Source organism: Pipra filicauda, unplaced genomic scaffold, assembly GCF_003945595.2.
Source record: "Pipra filicauda isolate LSUMZ 115617 unplaced genomic scaffold, ASM394559v2 scaffold281_size1565311_pilon, whole genome shotgun sequence".
In the NCBI taxonomy this organism is placed as follows: domain Eukaryota; kingdom Metazoa; phylum Chordata; class Aves; order Passeriformes; family Pipridae; genus Pipra; species Pipra filicauda.
Window position 1 is genome coordinate 928,270 of NW_024104400.1, and position 19,687 is coordinate 947,956.

The window sequence follows — 19,687 nt, forward strand, 5'->3', positions numbered from 1 at the left end:
CAATTATGATTTTCTTAAAATTGAAGACAAAGAACCACCTGTACAGCCTCTTGCTGAGAGCTTCACTCAGCTGCCCCTGCCAGCCCGGGGAAGGTGAGAACCCGCCCAGCCTCTCCTTTTATTTACTCAGAACACCTGGGAGCAGTTTCTTGCAGACCATAATCAGCTTTTAATTAACAGGCAGGTCATTTGTCACCTGAACCTGTTGAGCAGCACACGGGTGCTCATCTACAGCGTGGGGCGTTCTGTCCTCGCTGCTTAAGGGACCTTTGCTCCCCGGAGCTGAGGTTATGTTCGAGGCAGTACTTACTAGTAAAAAAAAAAAAAAAAGGCTTTAATTCAGGCGGTGTTTGTGTGGCATTGAAAAGGTTGTGGTGGTTCTTTATCTGCCGGTAACGAGCTGTGCTGAGAGGCTGCTGGTGGTGCAGGTTATGAGCGGTGAAATAGGGGTAGTGCTGCTCCAGGTCGAGGGTTGCCCAGGAGAAGATGGGTGTCTGTGGCACGGAGAGGAAATGTTTGGAGAGCTCTGCAGCCCCACCACCCCCTGCTCAGCCGGTTTGTCGGCTTATTCCGGGTGTGCCCACGCGGTTTGAGTTCTGCATGGAGCAGTAAAGGAACTTCTGCTCCAGCACAGCCTCAGCCAAAGGGAGGAGTGGGGGATGCTCGCTCAGTTCTTTCTCACAGTTCCCTGGTGTGTCACAGGCGTGCAAGAGGCTCTGCCGGGCTCCTTTCCTGCCCTGCTGCAGGGAGGGATTAGACGGAAAACCACAGTGTGGAGAGGAGCTCGGGGGAAGGGGCTGTTTTAAGGAAAGCTGTTTGTTAATCAGGGTGGAAATGTGCTGAGGAGAGGGGACCTGGGCACCACCAGCTGTGTGTTCCCGGGAGCCTGCCTGGAAAATACCCTCATAATTTGGGTTACAAATCCTGTGAGTGAAGGTACCGTCTGATTCACACAAACACTTGAAAGCTTTTCTCTTGAGTGTCCGGGGTGGGGGGAGAAAAAGCTGAGTAAGTATTTGATAGGATGGTTGGGAAGGGTAAATTTTATTAGGGAGGGGTTTATTGCCTTCCTATGGGGTGGCTCTCTGAGAAACTGCTCCTTCCCAGAGCTCCCGAGGCTCCTGCCCCAGGTGTGGGATCCCTCACAGATCCAGACAGTGCAGGAGAAAAGAAAACACTAAAGTTACAGGAATGCCATGGAGAACTTTCTTTGTTGATAGCTCCGGGCAGCAAAATGCTTGCTGACGTATTGATTCAGCAAAAAGTCTCTGATATGTAATAATGCCACTTTGTCATTTTATATCCAATTATTTCTGCTCCACATCCTTGGGATTTCCCAGCTGAGCCTTATGAAGTGGGCAGAGAGCAGCTTCACTCTTTTTCTGGCTTACAAAGTAGACATGAAGCTGATGCTGGAGTAGCTGCTGAAATTCTTCAGTTTAGGCTGGGCAAGAAGTCACCTCCTGTGGCCAAAATGCCCTTTGCTCACACCTGGGGCTCCCCTAAATGTGTTCTCCCCTAAATCTGCTCCCTGATTTTCCTGGTCTTTGCTCCTTTCTCCTTGCAGGAAGCTGAGGTGGAACGTACCCTCGATTCCTCTCTGCAGCTCAGCACTGCATGACAACACACACCAGCCCCTAAAAACAGCCTCGTGTGAGGGCTGAGGGCTCAGCCCCCTCAAGAAGGTCAGGAGGAGCCTGATGTGCTGCACAGATCATCATCACACCCCTGAAATCCAGCTGCTCTGACCTGGAATAGCTTCAGTGACTCCAAAGTCTGAACTCCACACAGATAACCCACGTAATAAGTTCTAAATGTGAATCATTATTGATGCTCAAAACCATTGCAGGGAGACCTTTTGCTTGTGACCATTGTTCCAGTTAAAGTCTTCTGCTCCTAAAATCTGAAACTTGAGTTAGATTAAAAAAGTAAACAGTGGAGAAGACTCCTCACAGCACCCCGTGAGTTGTTCCTCCTGCAGCTGGGCAGATGTGCTCTGCAAATGGTTTTAAGATGAAGGAGGGTAGATGTAGGTTAGATATCAGGAGGAAACTCTTCCCTGTGAGGGTGGGGAGGCCCTGGCACAGGTTGCCCAGAGAAGCTGTGGCTATCCCTAGAAGTGTCCAAAGCCAGGTTGGATGGGGCTTGGAGCAACCTGGGCTAGTGGGAGGTGTCCCTGCCTGTGGAAGTGGATGGTCACTCAAACCATCCTGTGATAATAAGAGAAGGTCTGAGGTGAAGAACATCTGGAGCCATCAGGGGAAATAGAGTGGCCCATCCAACACTCCCTTGGTACTCCCCTTCAAGGAAAAGCCATTTCAAATCCTGTCAGCTGGAAATCCCAAACGCTGATCCTTGCACATGACAGGTCACCTGCCCCTCTGCACTTCCCTGTCATCCCACCTTTGGCCACATCCCATCCAAAGATAAAAATTCTGCCATGCAAATGAGGTGAACTTTCCCATTAGCTCATCTGTTTATTTTCCCTTAATTATTCCAATTATCATTTCCACTGCACGATGACTCCTCTGCTTCGGGCACATCATTCCCATGCAGAGCACTGGCTCTGTAGGAGCTGTTAACATTCATTAGCTCTTCAGGTCCTAAGGCAGAGCCAACCTTTCCTGGCTCATTGTCATTCCCGGTGTGACAGCGGTGGCACCAGGGACGTGCCAGGAGCCGGGATCTGTGCGAATTCCTGCGGAGGGTTGGCTGGGGCTCAGGGCTGACATCACAGCCTGCGTCACCGAGGTCCTTCACAGCTGTCCCTGGAGACAGGAGAAGTCTGGGGTGATAATTATTTAGATTCCTCTTGATCTCCAGAGGTTTCTGAAGGATTTTTCCTTCGCTGTCCTGTGCAATCATGTTGTCATGGTGACCAGAGCAGGATGCTGGACACCAGCCTGGCTCCCCTCCTCAGAGAATGGGCTGGCTGATGATGGAGCTGGTGGTTTCCAGTGGAGTTTTGTCACACCTGAGAAGACAGAAACGTTAAAAAAATTACGGACATATTTTCTAAAAGAGACTTGGAAATTTTTGCTTAACCAGAATGATCAGGACTTCAGATTTCCATTATTTACTTGGAATCCTGGAATGGTTTGGGTTGGAAGGGACCTTAAAATTGTCTAGTTCCAAGCCCCCATGATGGGTAGGGACACCTTCCACTTTGTAGATTAAACACAAAGGTTGGAAGCCTAATCATGGAGCTGGACTAAAAGTTTCCCATGGTTGGAGCAGTTCTGGAGCTGGCACTGACCAAACCTGCACAGATTGACCTCCCTACACAGCTGATCATCACTCCTGTGACAAGCTCTCTCAGCAGGGTTGAGGCTCTACAATGTGCTCCATCCACTGAGGGTGCTCGGGGAAGGTACCACACTCCCTCCACCCAGCTCTGCCACGCAGATCCACTGTCATTTCAATGTGAAAAGGCAATTAACCTTCCAAAAAACAGCAGAACTTTCTGTTGCAGTGTCAAGTCCCTGACAGAGCCACGTGTCCTGCAGGTCTGCACAGAGGAGACGTGTTCTCAGTCGCGAGCAGGTCACCCTTTGTGACCCCTTTTCCTCAGAGCAGCTCAGCTGACGTGTTTTGCTGAACACGGTGTCTGAAACCACCTGTTTGTGGAGCCCAGTCACTGCTCTCATTAAATACAAGGAAACTGAAAGAACATAAATTTTGTATTATCTATTTACTCACATCTCCTGGGCCAACTGTTTATTTTGGTGGACTTCCAATGTCCTGGGCAGGCAGGTCATTCGAGCCACTAATGATATTTCTTTCTCCTCTGCTCAGCCTATAATGATTATATTTTTCTCCTTTTTTATCTCTTCTTCTCTTTAGTAATAAAGTTCTTATTCTTCAGTTGTGACCGAGGGTGTCTGACCTACAAGGGAGATGCCCAAGGGGATGAGTGGCCACCAAAACAGGATGCATCTCCAGGCGAACTTTTATGGGATGTTGCCAAGTCAACAATAAACCTGCTTTTTCTTGCTGGTCAGATGGAAACTTCCAGGCATGGGGAGATGTCACATGGTGGAATGGGAAAGCACAAATGGTGTTGCACAGGGAAATCCTCTGTGGGCATCAGTCACTCCTGGGCTGTGTGAAGTGAGAGGAGATGGACCATGTTTCCAAAGTCTCACCCTTACTGCCAGGCTGACATTGTCCACATGGCCAAGTTTATGGGGTGGTAATCATTGAAAACACCTTTGTATTGTCACATTTTGCTGTATTTAGCTGTGGAGTGTGGAATGCCTGGAGAACACTTTCCTCTTGGCATGTTTTTTCTCCCTTTAACTGTGCCACCCTCACATCAGGCACCACCATCAACCCCCTGCATGCCACAGTCTTCAATAAACACCTTTTGCTCTCATCCAAAAGCCTCTCCAGCTCTGGGATCTGTGCTGGTGCAGGAGTACCCTTGGAAGAGCCATCACTTCAGCTCCACTCCTGGTTTACTCCTGGTCTAGTTCCTCACTCTTTGGGAACTTACCTTGTTCCTGGGCTGCTTTGGATTCTCCTGTGCCTTCTGGGAAATGCTGAAAGCACCTGCTGAAGTGATGATCAGCCCAGGGTCACCTTCCTTTTCTGGATCCTGGACTACCACAGGCTACCAACTTCAGCAGTGGTAGAGAGCTGAGGGCTTGTGCTTTGTCACCCTCCAACCCCTGGTGCTCCATAAACACCCCGGGCTGGACCTTAAGACATCCCAATCGATGTCTCCTTGGATCTGTATTGCACAGAAAACAGACAGAATATCCCAAAGCTTTAAAGGGTGTTTATCTAAGGGAAATTAGTGAAGGCCAAGTAGCTACTTTCGTGTTTTTCTACTACTAGACAGATGTTAATCCTTAATGAATTATGTTTGCCTGAATTCAGGAGCACCATTTATCCCATCTGACCTTTGCTGCCTTGAGTTATTAAGTGTTATAAATAGCTACTCTTAATATGCAGTCAGTGCACAAGTGCCTTTCATAATGATTCAGGAACAATCACAAACTAATTCCCCACAAATAATTCCTAAGATATCTGAATAAAAAGGAGACTGCATTTGCATATCTCCCCAGGAGGAAGTAATCTCCCTGCAAAGTATTCTGGTTTGCAAACTGCATTAGTCAATGGCTTTAGCACAGTCACTGTCACAGGAAATTATGCTAATCCATGTGGGAGATTTCATTTTCCTTAAAAAAAAATGGAAGTGCAGTAAGAGAGAACAGCCCAAATGACTGCAGAGGGATACACTGCCCTGAGAAATTGATTGCAGGATCTACTCAAATAAATCATGCTTTGTTAGGGAAAAATATTAGGCAAGTTTAAATCAGATAGAGCTATAGATTAGTCTTCAATAAACAAATATCATTCAGGGTTTAATTAAAATATGCATCCATTGTGTCACACACAGCAGGGACACCAGTGGGACTCGCTGGATTTGCTACTGGAAAATAACCACTTGGAAACACCCAAGAGAGAATCATGGAATCACAGAGTGGGTTGGGTTTGGTGGGGAGGGACTTTAAAGCTCACCTCATCCCACCCCCTGCCATGGGCAGAAAGACCTTCCACTAGACCGAGTTGCTCCAAGCCCCATCCAACCAAAAGAGCTGGAATACAGCTTAAAACCTCATGGACAGTTTGGCCAAGCCATCTCACATATCCCCCCAACCAACAGGGTGGAAAATAATACAATAACCTCCAGGCCATCTATCCCAAAGCACTGATTTTGTTTTTTTTTAATTTATGTGTAAACATTTACACAGCTGGACTCCAGCTCTGGAGTCCAACATCAGAAGGACGTGGAGCTGCTGGAGCGAGTCCAGAGGAGGTCCCAAAGATGCTCCAAGGGCTGGAGCCCCTCTGCTCTGGAGCCAGGCTGGGGGTGTTCACCTGGAGAAGAGAAGGCTCCAGGGAGACCTGAGAGCCCCTTCCAGGAGGGACTTTGGACAAGGGATGGAGGGACAGGCCAAGGGGGAATGGCTTCAAACCCTGCCAGACGGCAGGGTTAGATGGGATATAGGGAAGGAATTCTTGGCTGTGAGGGTGGGGAGGCCCTGGCACAGGTTGCCCAGAGAATCTGTAGCTGCCCCTGGATCCCTGGAAGTGTCCAAGGCCGGGCTGGATGGGGCTTGGAGCAACCTGGGCTAGTGGAAGGTGTCCCTGCCCACCGCAGGGTTGGGTCTAGGATGAGCTTTAGGATCCTTTCCAACCCAAACCATTCGAGGTGATTCTCTGATTTCTGGGCTATTTAATTTTGTATTTAATGAGGTGGACTTGGAAAACCAACATCCCCTGAGTGCCTGGTGCTGCTGCCCCACGAGTTCCCTGTGGCCCCTCCCAGGGCACTGGGGTGACCTGCAGAGCTCAAATCAGTGTTTACTCCTCAGCAAGTGAGACAAACCCCAGTGTGAGCACCAACTGCTGAATATTTCACTAGTGGGGATGTGATGCCTTTGCCAAAATCCCAAGTTCTTAATTGCCAGCTTTGAATGTTGTATTTGTTTGAATAAGACCATCAAGCTGTGCTTCAAACCAGCTTTTTAATCAAAGGAGGATACAAATATTCTCATGTCCACGAAGGATACCATTAACTGAAAAAATCATGAGAAAGCCTCTCCTGAATGAAGCCTGGTCTGGTTTGTGAATCTTTAATATGCATTTCTGCAGCTCCTTTCAACACTCAGCAAATTCATATTCTCTCTGACAGAGCAGACATTTTCATGAAGTATTTATAGCAGCCAAGCAAAATAACCATATTTCCATCTTAACAGAGGCTTTTAGGTGTCTGCTCCCAAATCCCAATCTTCCTTATTTACACATAAAGAGCAAAGAGATCAAATAATAAAATGGGAGTGCAATTAAACTGGTTTTCCAGGGGAGAATATCTTCTTTTGTAAGGATACATGTGTAAATTGTGGCTGTTCTGTACAACTCCATTATTGATGAGCCAGGAGGATAAGTGAGAACAGGGAAGGGCTGAGGCAGGAGGGAAGGGCAAACCCGAACACATCCTCTGTCATCCAACACAGCCCATCCTCTGGGCATGTCCTCAGTGTGGAGAGAATGGCTTGTTCTTCAGAAAAAATGGCTTTAATCCATCAATTCATAAAATTCACTCCATGCCACAACTGACAGACTCCTTGTTTTTATCTCAGCTCCATTCCTTTCGACAACCCAGCAATATTTAAGTGAAAGAAAGCACTACAGTAAGACACTATTAATGTATATTCCTTGTTATCAAGCATAATTTCCATTTTTCCAAAGCCCTCTTCACACTTCCAAATGCAGATTTCCGAGTGGAAATGGCAACCAAAAAAATGGTCCATCTCATTTTTGCTGCTCTGGTTTCTCTGCCTGGTCTGCACAGACATGTTCAGGGCAGGTTGATGCTTGCTTTCAGCCCAGCAGCAGTTTTAGATGCTGGTTTCAAGTGGTCACATCCCTCCTACAACGTCCACCAAACCCACTTTATCCTGACACAAAGCCAGAATCAAATATTGTGAATTGTCTCTACACAGGCTCCTGCAAATGCCAACAAAGAATGGGTTTGGTGGTTTGGCTTTTTGATTTGTTGCTTTGTTTTTTCCTTTCTCTTTGCTGACACAAAGTTTTGTTGTTTTGGTGTTTTCTTAATTTATTTTTATTTTTTTTTAAGCCATCTTTGGCTTTATCAGTGCTCAAGTCGTGTGTGTGTGTCACTTGAACTCCTTGTTTGCTGGTCTTTGAACAGGATGGGGAGGTGCTTGTGAAAAAACATGTTTTGCAATGAAATCTGTTTTTCAAAATGACAGAGGGCAGGGTTAGATGAGATATTGTGGGATATTGTGAGGGTGGTGAGGCCCTGGCCCAGGTTGCCCAGAGAAGCTGCAGCTGCCCCTGGATCCCTGGAATTGTCCAAAGCCAGGTTGGACGGGGCTTGGAGCAACCTGGTCTAGTGGAAGGTGTCCCTGCCCATGGCAGGGGTGGGACTGGATGGGCTTTAAGGTGTCTCCCAGCACAAATCATTCCATCATTCCATGATCCCACATGCTGCTGACTCATTAGCCAGAGGGGCATTTCAGGTAGCCGTGGTGAGTGTTTTTCATGAGATCCATGTTATTTTTCACCTCTTGCTGATTAAATTAAGGGAAGTTTAATTGAACACACGCAGATTGAGGCCAGACTTTGTGTTTCAATCTATGCTGTGCAGCACCCACAAACACACACCCCCTCTGACATTTCCAAGTCATTAACCTCGGTGTGTATTTTCCTGTGGCTCAAAGCCTGTTCTCTCCACTCCTCCAAAGGATGTCCCAGCAGAGACAACACAGACTCATATTTCTTTCAGATGAGATTCACCACAGTGGGTTATTTAAGGTCTGATCCAAACTGCAGAGGCCACAAGTGAGGGGAAACAACCGATTTTGGTGGTGTGAATTATTTTTGCCTTTTTTTTTTTTTTTTTTTTCTGGTGTGAAATTTTGCTCCCAGCCACGAAATATTTCAGGCTTTGGACTGATTTGCTCCATTTGTTACAAGCTGATAAGTCACAGGGATACCATTTGCTGCCATTAAAGTTTTTGGGTTTAACCAGTGGCAGAAAGATGAGATTCTACAAATGGGAATCCTCTGCCTCAGCTTCTGCGTTTTATAAGTCACTTGATATTTTTCATTTGAAATTACTCCAATAAATGTGTCTTGCTGGTCAATTTAGCAAGACAAGTGTTTCTGGTGAGCTCAGAGAAGACAAATAAGCAGGTTTCAGTAATATTACTTGTAATTTCATAGAAATTATTAAAAAATCATAAATGAGTGTTGCTTCCCTCTAATTGCCTGTTCACAGCCCTGTTCCCTTTGCTTCCTTCGGGAGTTTCACCAGTCAGGCCTTTAAAAAATATGCAGGGAGCTTAGAGAAGACATTTGCTATGATTGATTGGATGCAGACATCTATAAAAAATAGAATATGGGAAAAAAAGAGCAATATCTCCGAGTTTTCCTGGGTTTTATGGGCAGCAGAAGACCTGGCTCTGTCGTTACTGAAGTACCCTGCCTGGAGGCAAAGATTTCCATTACCAGGGAATCAGTCACCTGGGCAGGGAAAGAGATAAAAATTGGTCCTTTGTACAATGTTCAGCCGAGGTAATTAATTGGGGATTGACTCAGGAGAAATCCAACTCATTTGAAGTCTGCAGTGATAAAATCACAACAGATGGGATGGAGCAGGAGAAACTCGGAGTGAGCTCCGGGGGTGGGAGCAGCCAGCCTGCCCCGAGGCTTTCCCAGGTATTTCCAAACATGGGGATTTTCTGTGTGACTCTCAGGGGTGGCATCTGTGTCCCTGTCTCAGCTCCCTGTGGATCCCGTGGCTGCTCCCACCACGAGGGCTGAGGCTGCAGCCTCATTCCTGGTTCTGCTGGGATGGGACTCTTTAAATCACGTCAAGGGTAATTATTCAGAAAGCTCTTTTATAAGCCACGTCTTTTTTTCCATCAGCACGATTTTCCCTGCTCTGAAAGACGATCCAATTAGTGCTGCTCTGTCCCTAGACCGTCCTGTCCCTACCCGTAATCCTCATGGAAAAATTGGTGCCATGTACTCCCGTTTTCCCAGCACGGCATCCCTGAGTGCTGAATTCCTCAGAGGATTATTGCTGAGTGTCTGCTCTGCAAGCTCAGCCCACTCCCTCTCTTCCTCTTTTCCACACAGCTTTGCTGATCTCCTAATTGGGAATTCCCCAATTAACACCATCCTTTTTTCCTCTTCCAAGCCACCCAGAGCTTCACCAGCCTGAAACATTCCCTTTAATACCCACTTTTGATCCAATTGTGGATCAAGAAACCCGGCAGGCAGAGCAGGAGCCCTGCTGATGGTGCTGAATGGAGCAGACACCAGCAGGATGTCGGGCACTTGGATACACACCACTCATCTCCAGGACCATGGATCTGCACATTCATTTGGAACCTGGGGGTGGAAAAGAGATAAAAACCAGGCAATAAAGTCCTGCTGCAGAATTTAATATTCCCATTGCCAGTTTTTGAGGTCTTGGCACAAAAATATAATTGTTTTCCCTGTTATTCCACAATGAAGAAGGATCAGGACTGAGCAGGAGCTGGGCTGGAGCTTCCCTTTTTGATTGCATGTGCAGCCTGGGCTGCTCAAAGCAACCCATTTCTTGTGAGTTAAATAAATAAATAAATAAATAAAAAGAATTAAGTTTCGTGTTGGCTTCCAGGGGAAGTTGTGGTGGAAATAATGGATTCGTGTATATTCCCTAAAATAGTGACGCAGCACTGAAGGGAAGGGGCTGCCAGTGCAGTACCTGCTGCAAACCTGGCCCAGAATTCCCTGTGAAGACTCCTTAATTCCCTCTGGCTACCCAGGAGAATTCCAGCCAATATAATCCTGACTCGTGTGTTTTGTCTGACTGATACTTCTCCTTCACACTCAGATGTTTGGTGCATTTTGGTGCATCATCAGCTCCCAGAGCCCAATGGCTCAGAGCTCAGGATTTTCCAGGATGCAGGAATGTGATGTATGAACAGAGGAAAGCCTTTTAGAAATTAAGTTTTTTGCCAAACCTTGGGAAAAATGCTTTAAGATAAGAGGGCAGCTCCTGCATCTGCAGCGTTGGGGGTGATGGAGGCTGTTTTGTGTAAGAAAAAAGAGGCTTTTTCAGCTTTGAGTTTAATTTGAATATGATCTGAATTTGTGTTCATGCATTTTGAATTGTACATGAAAACGTAGAATATCAGCTTCCCTTTCAAATAATCACAATCCTCCCCCATGTGCTACCAAAGTAATATACAGCCATTTTTGCAAGCAAAGAAGTGTTTTGCAGCTCTAGGTAATAAAAATGCTTCAGCCAGAGGGAACTGCCTCTCTCCAGAGGCAACAGAGTCATTACAACCCTCTAACTTTATAGGTTCTTATTTTAATTAGTTCTTTATTTAATGAAAGAATAAAACCCACACTCTCAAGTGCTACAGCCCCCTCACACACAGTCAGTGCAGAGAAAGTCTGTTTTAAATAACAAAAAAGTTAAATTTTGCAGCACAACCCTTCATCCCAGTCTTCCCAAAAACCTGCTCAGAATTATAGATTTCAGGTGGGATACCGTGGCTATGAGGAATTCTGGGTAGAAGATACTTTTTTATATTAAATACTATATTTTATCATACAATCGCAGAATGGTTTGGGTTGGAAGGGACATTAAAGGTCATCCAGTTCAAACCCCATGGGCAGGGACACCTTCCACTAGCCCAGGTTGCTCCAAGCCCCATCCAACCTGGCCTTGGACACTTCCAGGGGTGGGGCATGTTATATATTACATATATTTATATATTAATTATATATTATATACATAGTCCATGATTATAATCTATAACTGGAGATATTAGACACATTCCCCACTGTTATCATCCTTCACCTTCTCCCTGGTGAGGTGATTGGAAGCATCAATGGTTTCTGTGCTTCCTCTGGGAAAGTTTGGAGCCCTTTGGGTGTCATGGAAGCTGGGCTGCTGATTTCCTTGAGTCTTGTGTCCTATCTGAGCTCTTCTGGATGTGCATCCCCGGATGTGCTGCAGCCCTGCATCCCTCCTGGAAGCCACCGTCAGGCTCAGTTAACACCTTATCCCCTTCCCTGCCAGGATAACACTGATTTTAATTCTAATTTTTAATTTTTATTTTCTTGGTGAGGTCTCAGGTGGTGCCAGAAGATGGGATTTCCCTCGACATCCTGAGTTTGTCCATGCAGTAATGTCAGCGTGGGGTAAAACACTTCCCAAATATTTGCCTGACACAGGCAACCCCGGGACCTGGATTACTTGATAAGAGAAGAATAAAATTCTTTTCCCCTCTTATCAAGGTTATCAGCAACGAGAGGAATCATTTGTGCATTTTGAGTTGGCCTCTAATCTTATTTAATGGGCTGCAATGGGCTCCTCTAATGGGAAATAAATAGATCAGGATCAAAGCCCTTCTCCAGTGCTCAGAACAAGAGAGCACTGAGTAGATTTTTTACACCTCAAATAGGAAATCATTTCAAATAAAACAAGTTCCAGGGAGATCCTTCCTCTCTGACACCACAGCAGAAAGGTGGGTGTGGAGTTAAAAACAAGCTGCATTTGACCTAATTGTGCAAAGTGATGAGAAAGCTTTGACCTATTGATCTGGGGCATAATGTGTTGTACTGATCCATCTGGGGGCTCCAGGGATGCATGTGGAATTAAGGAAGCATTCAGCATCCTCACACGGATCCTCTGGGACTCTCCCTTCTTTCCAGTGTGTTTTCCTTGGTGTTGGTATGAATTGTGCCCATTGTCTCCCTGCTAAAAAACCGACGGAGCAAAACGCTCCCAACACGGAAATTATTCGCTGTTTTATGAATAAAATGATCTCCTTGTATTCAGGGGAAAGATTCCAGTAAAAGGGCTTTTGCTCCAATTCTAATCACTCTCCGTTTTCCCTCTTTCAGTGCACTTTCATGGCTTTATATCCCAGCTTTTTTCCCAGTGTTAACAGAGAGGGAAACATCCCACAGGGTGTAAATCCCAGCTCTGCCCTTCTGCAGAAGCACAGCACAACCCCCCATTCTCAGGCTGTCCAGAAACAAACCTACTACCAAAAAAAAGTACATTTTTGCCCCATTTTGCTCCTGATATAAAGCTATTTTCCAAGAAAACCAGCAAATAGGAAGGAACAGACCATAGCATCCAATATTACCGACCTCCTTCCTTCTGAAGGGTGAAAAAACCATCTCCCATCAGCAAAATCTGTCTTTTTGTCTTCCTTTTGCCTTCCTTAATGGTTCCTAAGTCACTTAAAAATAAAGTTTTGAGGTCAAAAATTTCTTCCTAAGCAAAGCAAAGACCATCACAATTCTGAGGGAATGTTTATGACCGAGCTATAAAGTGGTGGTAATGGAAATGCTGACAATCCTTTTGCCACAGTAATCCCAGCTGGACCCTCTGATGATAAATTACATAAAATGAGGATTAAAAAGGACTTTCTGATTCACCAGTGGTAAAAACAAGTTGGATTTTCAGCCCTGTTGTGTAGTTTGTGGGGTTTTTTTTCAGTAAGTTTTCATTGTGACCCAGAGGCTGGAAGGTTTTAAATTAGTGTTGGGGGGGTGTTAAGATTTTATGTTGTGAATATTTCAGCATATCTGAGTCTTTAATACTCTGCTCTTTAAACCTCTGCTCTGCTTAGCTCAGGAAATTTGAAAACTGATACAATTTTCCTAAAAACATTGTGATTTGATTCACCAGCAAAATAACCAGCTTAAATTTGTCCTAGTGCTGGCTGCGCTCTTGGGATCAATTTAGCTTTGTACACATGCAAAAATGTTCCCCTTGGGAATGGAGATATCAGATTTTCCCAGTGCCTATGGAACACTGTAACGGGATCAATAGTGACCCAAAACAGCAGGCAGATGGATGTTTCACTGCACAGCCTGGAAAAATGGTCCCAATTTAAAATTCTTCTGGCTAAACAAATAAAAACGCTTGAAGGTCGTGAAATAAACTGTGGATCATCCAGTTTTGGAGCAGTGGATTCCCAGGTTTCCTGGGCAGAGACCAGCACAGCCGGGCAGTGACACTCAGCCACGAGCATCCTCACTTACAGCTTATGCTAATGAGTCTCATTATTTAATGAACGGCAACATTTAATTAGTGAAACCATTGCCACACATAAAGCTCTGTAACGAGGCTGAGGGCTGAGGGAGTGAGGCAGTCCCGGAGAGGGTGGGTTTGCACTGGAATGTGCCCCCTGGCAAAGGCAGGGACGGGGGTTTGCCCTCTGTGCCTTTGCTCCCGGGTTAATTGTTCACTGAAATCCCTCTGGTTTGGGTTTCATTGGCAGAGGGTGTCCCTGCTGGGGGGTGAGGAAGGTGTGTGGATGGCCCAGGTTGTCCATGATACCGTTGGGTCAGTGGGACAGGTCTGCGCTCTGAATTCCAGAGCCAGGACTTCAGCCCTCCACTCCCTGCACACACAGCCTGCAGCCTCCCTGCAAACCACCCAGGTGGCCCCAGTTCCTCCCTCTCCCTGGCATGTTTTCTCTCCAAAATCCATCCTCAGACCTGCTCCTATTTTCAGCCAAGTCTTTCCCACCTGAGGGGTTCTGTCCACCAGCACGGGGCCGCAGCATCCCTGCGGAGCCACACGGAGCCAGGAGGAGGCTCCAGCCTGCAGCTCCTCCAGCATCCCTTGCCCAAACAGTTGCTCCCCATCCTTCAGCTCAGGAGGGGTCTAAGTGAGGCATTTGTAGCTTTCTGGAGAGATCCATCTGCTGTGGCTGCTCTGGGAGGAGCCCCTGTGAATCCACACATAAATACCGCCCTGTGTCCCCCCCTGGAGTCCCTGGAACCCCCGTGGCAGATGGGCTGGAGGAGCCTCGGCAGCATCCTCAGAGCTGCCAAGCAGCCAAGTGGCTTCATGTGTTGCCATTACAGGAGAGTAATTCTGGGACACTGTGTGTCTGGCTGAAAAAGTGATGAAATGGTTTAACTGGGGTGAAATCACAGCTCGGAGTTTATCCTTTGGTGGATAAGTGGATGTGGGATGTGAACCCCAGGATGGAGCCACCAGAAACCACCACACGTGGTTTCCTTCATCCCAAAGCCTGTGCTTGTACATCCACCTGCCCTAAAATTGGCCCCCAAACCCAGGAGGATGTTTTAGAGCCCAGCAGTGAAAACCATCTTCAAGCTTTGCTAACGTTTTAAAAAAAATTAATCAGTTAATCAAATATTTCATAGTTAATTTTATTTGTTACATTGCTTTTCTCAAGACAGTGTTTTGAAATTGTTGCAAACTGTTATTGTAGCCTTTTTCTAACTGAGAAGTAGCCATTTACAGAGTAAAACAACACTTCCAAACCAGCCAAAACCACATTCAGCCACAACATATGTGTCAAAAAAAACCAGATTATGATGAAAGCACTTCAAAGAAACTGAACTTTTTAATGTTCTGATGTGTGCCAGGGACATTTCAAGACATTAAAATGTTGGTGGAAGGAGAATTTAACACCTACCAACCCCTCCTGGTGTCCAGAATCGGGGGAGATGGTGAAATGTCTGGGATGGCCATGGCCCAATGTACCAGGTCCAAGGTGCCCCCAGCTCTATCCTGTCCCACCAGCTCTTCTAGTTCCTGCCTGAATGGAGACTGGGCAGGGAAGGAGAGGACATGGATTGTACTCAGGGCTGTTGCACACCCATTAATTATAAGATTTTGGTGTCCAGGCTGCACATCCCAGCACAAGGATACGCTGGGCTGAGTGACTTCATCCACCTGCTCCTCCAGCTTGAGTCATTTCCAACCTAAATGATTCTATGCTAAGCTTTAAAAACACTAAAATAAATTCCAAGTGTCTGGTTTTGTAACAAATTCATACTTTGCAAGTTTGAGAACTCGTGTTCCTTGTGGAGCACATTTTCTTCTGGAACTTTGTCCCTCTGCCTTTATTCATCAGAAGTGTTTTGGTCCTAATTTAACATTATTCTGTGGCTGCTTTATGGACGAGAACCACGTTTGTCTCTCCCCTTCTTGCATCTGCCACGGAGACAAAAAGCTGATACTCTGCACCTGTCCCCGCTTCACAAGCAGCTGAAACAAGATTCAGGCACTGAACAGAGTGCCAGTAATGACTCAGTATGGAAATAAGACTTGTTTCTTTTAGACTCAGTATGGAAATAAGACTTATTTCTTTTAAACTCTATTATGTGGCAGCACAAGGCAGCAGGCGCACGTTCCGCTGGCGCTGCCGGTCCGCCGGGCCCTGCTCACAATCTTCTCCCAGTGCTTTCTCAACAACCCCGAGACAAAAGGAGAAAATACTGGTTTTTCTCTCTGAGACTGATGCACATCTGCTCCAGTCCCTATTTACATTTTTTAACGTTAACAAGGCACTGTTAAAATACAAGAAAGTGGAGCAAAAATAGAGGAGATGTCGCAGACCCCAGGCTGCAGCCAACCTGCACTTCAGTTTGCCCAGTACCCACCAACATTTTAGTAGAAACTTGTTTAATAGACCCCCCGAGGGGTGATTTCCCAACATCCCTGAAGGTTATTAAGATCTGGCTGAGTGAAGCCCCAGATGATGCTGGACTGGATGAGCCCCAAGGTCCCTTCCTGTCAACGCAGCCATGATTTGGATTTCCTGGGGCTGCTGTTTTTAAGAGAGTTGAATCCAAACCATTGCTATGAGTGTAGGTTATAAATACTGTGGTCCTTGTGTGCTGCTGATGGTTTTGAGCCACCAAATCTTCCCTGTGAGGGTGGGGAGGCCCTGGCACAGATTACCCAGAGAAGCTGTGGCTGCCTCTGGATCCCTGGAAATGTTTCAAAGCCAGGTTGGAGCAACCTGGGACAGTGGAAGGTGTCCCTGCCCATGGCAGGGGGTGGGAATGGGATTGTCTTTAAGGTCCCTTCCAACCCAAATTACCCTGTGATTCTATATTGAAATAGTACATCTGGAAACATCTGGGGAAGCTGGGGCAAGGACTGTGGAAACTTTAAGAAACTCTTGAAACTTCTGTAGCGAACTCACTGCTACCTGCTGTCCACCTTAACCAGTCCAGCTTCTTTCTTCACTTGGATTATACTGTCACTAATTCAACAACAGTTTAGTTTCCAAGTCTTTTATCTGTTCCCTGTCTTTAAAAAAAAAAAACACAACCCTTTTGTTATGGTGAATAAACCCCATCCATTCCTCATCACAATAAACATGGCAATTTTTTGCAACTACAAAATTCATCTCTTTAAAAAGTGCTAATTGCTCCTTTTGGAAAAAAAGGGCCTGAATGTTCCTGTTCCAGCCCAGAAGGAGCAGCATGTGCACCGTGCTCTCAAGATTGTTTATCTTCTCTGCTCCTCTATTCTTAATATTCTCCACTTCAGTTCTTCTGAAGCCTGACAGGCTCCATATAAAAAGAAAATGGGTAAATGATTTAAACAGTAGCCATCTTAGGGTTGAGCTGAATGTAAAACAGCGAGTAAAATATTCTTTTTGTTACCATCCTAGTGTGGAAAGCTGTGAAAAACCATGGAAAGCCATGGAAAGACTTTGTACCCTGCTCAGCAGGTCATCTTCATCCCTCAGAGAGGCACTGACATGATTGTTTCTCTCCCCATTTATACAACATCAGAATTAAATGCAGAAATACCCACCTCCTGAAGGACACAGCTCGAGAAATAAAAGGCAGTGAAGGTCTGAGGATGTGGCTTTGCTGAGGTCCACAGAGTGTCACCCAGGAGAGGAGGGAGAGGGTCGCTCTTGGAAACCACTCTTCCAGTTTTCCAACTTGTTTGATTTACATCTCTGTTAAAAGTTAAAGATGAGTAAAAACTGCTCTTTGTGGCCCATGGAATGATGTAATTTAACAACTATGATTTGTGCTATTAACTGCTCCTGTTTGGTGCTTTCTGCCACAATTTCATCTCAAATTCACCACCAGAAGCTCACCCGCCATCAGCTGATGTCTCCAAAGCTTTCTGCAGGTTTATTGCTGTCCTAATATTTGGGAAATAGGATTCACTGTTGAGGAATATAAGGAAAATTATGTCACTTGCCCTAATTTTGTGAAGAATAAAAAATACTGGGAGCTTCCTGGAAGACAGAGAGGCCACCTCCTTTTCCCATAAAACCAAGCACATCTTGGAGACAGGCTCCTCCAAGGCAGACAGCAATTTGAGCTGTAAAACTGTTTCTCATCCTCAGTGGCTTCGTGCCATTGCGAACAGGAGGTAAAACTTACTTTAGAGTGTATTTGATGCAACAAAATTGAGCTTGACCCATTAGCTGGTTTTGAACAGTCAAATTTTTCCCTCTCACTGTTAATTCAACCTGAAAAATTCCCTATTCAGAGTGAAAGGCTTTATTTAAGACTCCGTGGAAAGGTTGGAGGGGTTGGCTACCCAGAGTGCATAGGGATGGACAAAATTATTAGAACAAATCCCATTTTCAGTGACCCAGGCATTGATCCAGGAGCCCAGAGCAGAGGAAGTGTTGTGTGAAGCAGAGTCAAAAACTCCCTGTAAGGTGAGGATTGCACCAGGACTCTCATTTTGGGGCCACTTAAAGCCTCTCCTCTCTCCCCATCATGAGAGATTTGCCCTCCTGGGCAGGCACAGCCTATAAATTGTCCCCACTGAAGAACTTCTGAGGTCTCTGCTTGGAAAAACAAAGATTTGTGCAAACAAGGCTTCAGGCTCCGGAAAACAGGAATTTCCAGTCAGAGCTGCCTGTCAAGCTGTTGGCACAATAATTTGGCATGAGTGACAGACAAGGGGGAATGGCTTCCCACTGCCGGAGGGCAGGGTTAGATGGGATATTGGGAAGGAATTCTTCCCTGTGAGGGTGGGGAGGCCCTGGCACAGGTTGCCCAGAGAAGCTGTGGCTGCCCCATCCCTGGAAGTGCCCAAGGCCAGGTTGGAGCAGCCCGGGCTAGTGGAAGGTGTCCCTGCCCATGGCAGGGGGTGAAACAAGATGAGCCCTAAGGTCCCTTCCCACCCAAACCACTCCAGGATTCTGTGATGATAAATTATTTCTGGTAGATTTTTCACAACTTGACCGCAGGAAGAGACACGCAGATCAAGCTTCATCCCCCCCAGGGAAATCCAACAGCAATATTTTAGCACCAGAAAACACAATTTATTTCATGTCTGGAGTAAAACCCCCTTAGAAATGACTCAAAATTGAGATGGAACCTGCCCCACGCTGCCCACACAGATCAAGCTGCTGGGACACCAAAGCCATCCAGTTGAAGCAAACACCCAAAGTGAGCCCAACCTGTTGATAAAACCCAAGGATGGAGTTTCCTAGACAAGCAGTGTCTCCCCCAGATTTCCTGGCAGTGATCCCAACCCCTGCAGAAAGGTTTGTGAGCCAGATCTCTGCGTTTTTCAGAGGCAGCAGCAGATATTTGATGAGCTCTGTGAATAGAGTTGTTGATTCACTGGAAAATACAGCAGAAACTGGGTAAAACCGAATCAAGTCAATTTAAGCTGCTGACACATCCCTGGATTGGGGAGCGAAATGTAAAAAGGGTTTGTAAGCAAAGCAATGACTTGGTAACCCACACAGAAGAATTAATTTCTGATTTGATATTAAGTATGTTCAGAATAAAATTACCAAGTGTGATCTGAGAACTAAAGAAAAAAACCCCACCTTTTTGAAAAATTTTTGGAAATGGAAAGATTGAGTGATGGTTTTCAATGGGAATAATCTGAGGAAAATGAAAATATAACATTAAATATCTCCTATTATTTTAAAATACCTAAATACTTTCAATTAAAAATTTATCCTTGCTCTTTTGTAACTGGGGAACAAAAAAATGGAATTACAGTTCTAAACATTGATGCAACTTTTCCCATAGTTTTGCCCACATTACAATATTATTAATTATTTTGCTATGCAGTAGTTAGGTTCTGTCCGAGGCCAATATTTAGTGGAAGGACACCAAGCAGCAGAAAAAAAAATAGATGAATAAAGTTATATAAACTGCTGAAGCCATTGGTGGGAAGATCTGCTCTGAGGTGTAAAGTTTCTAATCTTCTCCTCCTTCTTTAACTCCTCAGGGGTCCTTGTAACACAAATTAGGGTTATTTTGCTGTTAATTCCATGTGCAGGAAAACACCACTGGCTGCTGCAGCTGCTCCGTGCTCGGCTCTGGAGGAGTTGTGCTCCATGAAATCCCCTGCAAA